The sequence below is a fragment of the Babylonia areolata genome, chromosome 4 (genome assembly GCF_041734735.1).
Source record: "Babylonia areolata isolate BAREFJ2019XMU chromosome 4, ASM4173473v1, whole genome shotgun sequence".
Taxonomy (NCBI): domain Eukaryota; kingdom Metazoa; phylum Mollusca; class Gastropoda; order Neogastropoda; family Buccinidae; genus Babylonia; species Babylonia areolata.
Window position 1 is genome coordinate 42661158 of NC_134879.1, and position 7500 is coordinate 42668657.

A 7500-nucleotide genomic window follows, 5' to 3' on the forward strand; every position below is an offset into this window, starting at 1 on the left:
AAGGCAGCCACAGAGATAGGAAGGGGCAGATTTGTGAATACATTTACAACATGAGTGCTGATCTTGTACTGTCACACATATCAGGACTGTCACACCGTGCAAATGCTCAACCAAGTCAACACAAAACTGTTACATCTTTTTTTTTCCTTTTTTATGACAAAGACAACCCCACAAAACAGTATATGACACGGTATCCTAACCATTTAGCTCCTTAGGGCAAATAAGACAAGGCCGTGCTCAGGACTTCAGCCATTCTTCTTAATTTATCATCCCCAGGTTACAAAAAATGGTTAAAAAAGGAGGGGGAAAAAAACAAAACAATATTTCAAAGCCAAACAAAAAATACATAAAAAGGCCATATAGGCAAATAACACCGTAGAATGGACAGCTAGTGCCCATCCCAGTGTTGACAATTTCACTTCCTAATCGCCAGAGCAAGACAGCACAGATTGTACAATCACAGACCGCGGAAAAGAGAAAAAAAAAAGTGTCAAGGTTTGTGCGAGAAAAAAGGGGGGAATGGACTGGGAAGGCAGAAAAAGCAGATAACAGTAAAGGAAGAAAAGAAAAAAAAAAAGGCTGACAGTGTTGTCTGCACAGCAGAACGCAAAACTCTTACTCTGAACGTGGAACACAAAGCGAAAACTGGTGAAGATTTTCTTTTTTCCATTCTTTGCTCCTGCACCTTTCTCGTTCGCTCTCAGTTCTTGAGACACTTTGCCACTCTCGTTAGTGTTTATTGCCCCGCTGGAAAAAGTTATGAAACGTTCCTTCCAGTAAAACAGCTAGACATGAAATTATTCATTTCACTGATGATCCGGTCTTGTTTGGTGAGTGCAAGGATATTGTGTGTTTCCATAACCCACCAAACATGGTTTTTACAGGGTTTTCAATGAGCGTATTTTTTTCCTCTCTCTCTCTCTCTCTCTCTCTCCCTCTCCGTACAACGGGGATTCAAGGCACCTGCAGGTGCACAAACACACCTGCAGAAACGCACGGGTACAAACCTGTCACAGATTTTCAAACCGGATTCAGTCCCTCATAAAGCATCCTCAGTGTGTGCAGAATGCCTGGAGAGGTAAAATGATAAATAAACAAACACGACTTAATGCTTTACAAACAGTCTGCGTTAGCATTGTACATGGAAGCAGGCAACATGACCTCTGTGATGTCCTTTTTTTCTGTCTGTTCGTGGGGCTGCAACTCCCACGTTCACTCGTATTTACAAGTTGGGCTTTTACGAGTATGGCTGTTTTACTCCGTCATTTGGGCAGCCATACTCCGTTTTCGGGGTTGTGCTTAATGGTTATGTTCGTTTCCATAAATCTACCGGACGCTAATATGGATCATGGGATCTTTAACGTGCGAACTTGATGTTCCGCGCGTGTGGGCGCACTGAGCAGGTCCAGTCTGCGAAAATTGATGTTGACCTGGGAGACCGGAAACTTGTCCACCCTTTATCCACCAAGAAGACCCGGGATTGGAACCCAGGAGCCACAGATTGAAAGTCCAGTGCTTTAACCACTCGTCTGTAGTGCGTGGACCTGTGTGATGTGAAGGGAACAGTCTGCAGACCAATCCATTGCCAAGTTTCATGCCTTGGTCCCATGTGTGGTTATCACTTCATGTGTCAAAATAGAAAAAAAATGTTACCCCCTTTTTTTTTTTTGATTGGTTGGATTCGAATGTTCACAACAACATTGGCTCTATGAACTGTGGATGTTGTATAAGAAAACAGGAGGGGGGTATTTCAGGTTTTCTTTTCTTTATCTTTTTTCTTTCCCTTTTGTTGTTATTGTTTGTTTTTGTTTTTTGTTGTTTTCTTTTTTTTGTGTGTGTGCTGCACTGATGTAGTGTTCATGTGTCAACAATACTGATATCATCTCTTTCATACACACGCACGCACGCGCTCACTTATACACACACACGTACACATGCACGCGCGCGCGCGCACACACACACACACACACACACACGCATTAGCACACACATTAGCACACAGTCGCGTGTGCACACACGCACACACACACACACAACACAGAAACGCATCTCCCAAAAAAATACAGCTTTAATTATTGACAGGTCAGCAAATGAAACCCCCAACTGGTTTTCGTGCCCCGGGCAATCTGGACCCTTAATCAACTTAACTTGCCGGAGTGGGAGACAAAGGCGATTTGGCAAAATGAGGATTTGAAGACGAGGGCTGACACGTCATACCAAATGACCCCAGCGATTACGTCGGCATAATTATTGCCTGCACACTACCGCACGAACTGGGTCACGGGTCTTCTCTCTGTCTCTGTCTCTTTCTGTCTCTGTCTCTCTGTCTCTGTCTGTCTCTGTCTCTCTCTCTGACGTTGCGCAATCCTTGTACATTATACATGTGTTGAGCATGACAACATTTTTATTATGTGTATATGTTTGTGTGTCTCTTAGAACAACGGCAGATATGTAATTCGGCCAGTGTGCTAATATCCCCACAGTTGGAAAATAAATATTCATTCATTCATTCATTCATTCATTCATTTTCTGTCTGTCTGTCTGTCTGTCTGTCTGTCTGTCTGTCTGTCTCTCTCTCTCTCTCTCTCTCTCTCTCTCTCTCATGCACACATAGTCCAGACTTTATTTATTGATGGCATCTCCTGATGAAGGTATTATGCGTAGCCTGGCATGATATCTATAATTATAGAGCTTTTAAGTTTAGATAGACGGTATTGTCTTAATTTCTTTAAGTTACTAGCATGCAAAAGCAGTAGTGCCGACGCTAACAGTTAAAGAGACATTTGCAAAATCTGTTATCGCCCCTTGTTCGTATAGGGCTCTGGCATTAAATGAATGAATCGTCTGAATCTGAATTTGAATCTCTTATGTACACACAAGAAAAGAGAAGAAACAAATGTCGTAGATAGGAGTGGGCCTGTTTAGTCATTTTCCTAACACACCATGGTTTTCCTTCGCAATAAATTGATTGTTTATTTGTAGAACGTAGACCGCCATTTCCCAGAAGAATGGGAAGTTAATTGTGATTGGCTGAGAGAAGGAAAAGTTACCTGTGATTGGCTGAGAGAAGGGGAAGTTACCTGTGATTGGCTGAGAGAAGGGGAAGTTACCTGTGATTGGCTGAGAGAAGGGAAAATGACCTGTGATTGGCTGAGAGAAGGGAATGTCACCAACGATTGTGGTGGAGGCAGATAATGTGACATGATTGTTTGGAATAAGGTAAAGTGACCGATTAGCTGAGAAATTGAGAGAAGGGAATCTGACCAATGACTGGCTGCAGACAGTCATGACTTGTGATTGGTTGGAAAGAGGAACATGACCTATGATTGGCTTGGGAGAAAGCAGGTGGCGCGATGGGCAGAGGGCAAACACTTTCAGTGCGAAAGAAAACAATCGAAGTCTAAAAATAGCCAACATCCTCCACATCAATCATTTAAACAGAAGAAAAAAAAAACGGTTTAATAAATTGGGTAAGCTTGGGATCTCTCCACCTTGACATGACAGCTCCTTCACAGCTACAGTGACGGAGCCAATCCGCAGAAACAGTTTCTCTTCGGGGTAACTCGGAATACGGAACGAAACAGTGGACAAGTGCAGGAACCCTCCCAACGATTATCTCCCATTCACTCACATCATAAACACGGCATTGGCACGAAAAGATGCCGCTGCAAAGCAGCGAGGGAGGGGTGGGCCTGTTTCTTCGGCAAATAACCTCGTAATTACGTTGCGTTTCTGTGAATAGACGCTGTCAGTCTCTGGCGAGCGGCCGAGGTCAGTGGGGTATTAAGACACTTCATTGTGAGGTGGTGGAGGGGGCAGGGTGAGGGGTGGGGGGGGGGGGGGGGGGAGCCTTTGATGTTGGCAAGTCGGTTTGTGCCCGCGGGGTTCTTGTAGCCAGTTCCCGATGCCTTGAAGCCGTGTGGACGTGGTAGTGGTGTTGCAAGCAAGGGGGGGCGGGAAGGGGGGGGGGGGCTGACAGAGGTCTGAATGGTGTGTTTTACGTGATCAGCGACCATTGAAAGCAGTGCAGTCGGGGGAGGGACGCTTTACTTCAGTGGCGGCGGTTGCTCTGGGAGCAGGGATCGCGGTGATAATCACACGCTGGGGCTGTTTGTCAAAGACTGGCCTCAGGCCGTCCCGTATTTCAGCGATGTGTTTTCCTGGTTGTTTGCCCGGCGTCTTTTTCAATGCTTCTGTGTGTGTGTGTGTGTGTGTGTGTGTGTGTGTGTGTGTGTGTGTGTGTGTGTGTGTGTGTGTGAGGGAGGGGGAGAGAGAGAGATAGAGACAAAAAGCTAGAGTGAGAGAGAGAGGCATGTAGCGAAACAGATCCGGGGGCTCTCAGTCATAAACAGACCTTTACCATATGCAAATCATTTACAGCTTAGTCTTTTGTGAAGGACCACGACGCTCAAACCAGGAAGCAAAACTGCACTGGCTCTTTGTACTGCAGCCTTGGGGGGGCTCGTTGGCCGCCTTTGGGAACCATCCCAACGCCGACTGTCCTAAAACCCTCTCGGCCGAGAGAGTGGGGATGTAACTGTTGCAAGACACTATCCGCTATAATCAAACTCTAGCCGAGATAGTCGGGACAGCAGTTGCCTCTTCTGCTGTTCTGATGGTCATAGTCGGACACGACTGACTATCATACCACATGCACGGGCCAACCCACTGAAATCTAGAATGCCAGAGCACAGTAGAAGCAAGTCTGTTCCTGTGCTAAAGATTCTCTCCAAGAATGTTGTTGAAAAGTGTTCAAAACCCAGATGAAAAATCACAAAGTATCACACAGTTCCTGACTTGTCAATGTGAATGATTAGTGTTGTTAAAATATGTTATGTTTTTTTCCTAGAAAGTATACTTAAATTGAAACGGACCGACATGATCGGTAACTATGACAGAACAACTCTTTCGAATATTTCCGTCACACAGACGTCGCTGCAATTGGTATTAAATCATTCTTCACTGGTATTGTTTCTTCAGTTGTTTATTTATTCATCTATTTATTTATTAGTTCTTTTGCTTGTGGGGGATTACGAATGAAGGATGTTGGAGGGGGAGGGAAACGAGTCAATGCCAGATGTCTTCATTCCACGATCCAATGCAAGAGACAAGGGTTTTGTGGAGGTTGACCGTGAACCGAGGAAACAAATAAATATTCGTAATAAACTTGGGGGGACGGGTAGGGGATGGGGGGGGGGAGTATCTTTTGATAGGAATATGACAGGAAACACACACTTTCTGAACATTCTTGACGTCATGGCGCTACCCGGCTCGACAGCTTCATTTGAGGTGGTTTTGATTCGGTTAGGTTTTTGGACAGCCACTGTATGACAGCAGAGGAGGCAACTGCTTTCCAAACTAGTTGGGCTAGAATTTGATTATAGCGGAGAGTGTCTTGCCCAAGTTACATCCCAACTCTCTCGGCCAAGAGGGTTTTAGGACAGTCGGCGTTGGGATGGTTCCCAAAGGCAAACTAGCCTCCAAGGCTGCAGCACTAAGAGCCAGTGCAATCTCACCCTCCTAATTTGAGAGTCATAGTCCTTCACAAAAGACTAAACTGTAAATGACTTTCCATTATAATGGAGAAACCATTGATCATACAGCTCTCACTTTGCTGTTGGCCCGACTGTAAGCTTGTGTCAATCTGTGATATAAGCTGAGCGTTGGGCCTGGGACAGCCACTACAACATCCTCATCAATCACCTCCCCCCACCCCCACCCCCACCCCCACTTACACCCACCCCCTTCCAGGCCATCCTCCCCTTTCCTCCTCGTCCTCCCCACCCTGTCTGAAATCACGGCCACTAACTATCTAGTGTACCCTTTCGATGTGTTCTCCTGAAAATCGTGTCAGTCAAAAGGTGCATGAAATCGGTTTACGTCATCAGAATAATCAGGTAGCCTGTGGTTCCGCTTCAAGAGTTTTATCTTCCTTCCAACCTTTTCTTCACTTTGCAGTCATCCTTTCTATCCAATCGGTGCCCTCCAACATATAGGGGTGGGTTGCATGAACGTACTTCACAGCGCAACGTTTGCTTATCATTCAAGAATGTTGCCAACTCCACGGTAAATTCCCATATGTACTTATGAACATTCTTAACTCCTAGCAAACGCAGCGTTGCACCAGATTGCCTCGTGCAACGCGACCCAGTTTCGTTTTGTTTTGTTTCACGAGTGTTTATCTGGTCTGTCAGCCTTGTGCTTGACGACATGACCTCCGCCTCATCACGCTCCTTGGTATCAACATCAAGTTCTTGATGAGACGTGCAATCTCTCTCCCATTGACTGCTGTGGCACATACAGACGCAAATAGTCACCAGCACGCGAGGAAACTCCCAAGGGAGGTAACAGGGGGCAGACGCTACCTGTCAACGTTTCAAACAGAACAGCTGAAACACAGTGTATATCTTCAAAGCATATTGTTGCGGTTGTGTCAACTGTTTCGTTCACACACACACACACACACACACACACACACACACACACACACACACACACACACAATCTTCCACTTTTCCTTTTACTTGACTCATTTTGCCTGTCTGTCCTGTACATTTTGAAAACCATCAATGGGAACTATTCTGTACGATTTCTTGTGATGTAGGCACCTGTCTGGTAAATACAGCATGCTAAAAGTTCAGAAATAGTCTTTCTTCTTCTTCTTCTAACGTGTTACTTCGTAGCATTTTGTTGTTTTCTTTTCAGCGCCAGTTGGACTTTCAATCTGAGGGTCCTGAATTCGATTCCTGCCTGGTGCGCTAAGGGTAAATATGTTTTCGATCGTCCAGTCAAAACATGTGTTTTTGCCTGAATCCCCATTTGTATTAATACGCATACAGAAGATCAAATACCCCCGTGAAAGATCACGTAATCTCTGACGAAGGAGAAGAAGAAAAAGAAGAAACGATCCCGTAATCCACGTGAGTGTTCGACGGGTTATGGAAACAAGAACATACCCAGCAAACACACCCCGGAAAACAGATTATGGCTGCCTAAATGACGGAGTAAAAAGAATGTCAAGCACCCAGAGGCCAGCTCATACATAGAAATGAATATAGGAGTTGCAGCCCCCGAACACAGAAGAAGTTAACTGTCCGAAGACGAAAGAGAACTGAAGACTGTTTCGATGATTTCCCGCAACGCATGGATCGTCAGGTCAAACCTTTCTTTCTTTTTTTTTTTTTTTTTTTTTTCTTTTTTTTTCAAACAACCACATGATACATAACCGCAAGACACCCGTGTCCTTCCCAAACAGACTGTTGCTGAAGTGACCGAAACATGTTTACTTGGAAAGCACTGGCGCCCCCCCCATTCCCTCCCCCCCCCCCCCCACGCCCCCTGCCACCACCCTCCCAACCATCTCCCAACTGCCCATGCCCCCTCTCCTCCTCCCCCCCCCCTTCCAAGCAATTTATTTTCTTTGACCTGTTCCGTGAAACAAACATGCCCTGAACACTGGGAGCTCAGAGGCAGACGCTCTCTCTCTCTCTCTCTCTCTCT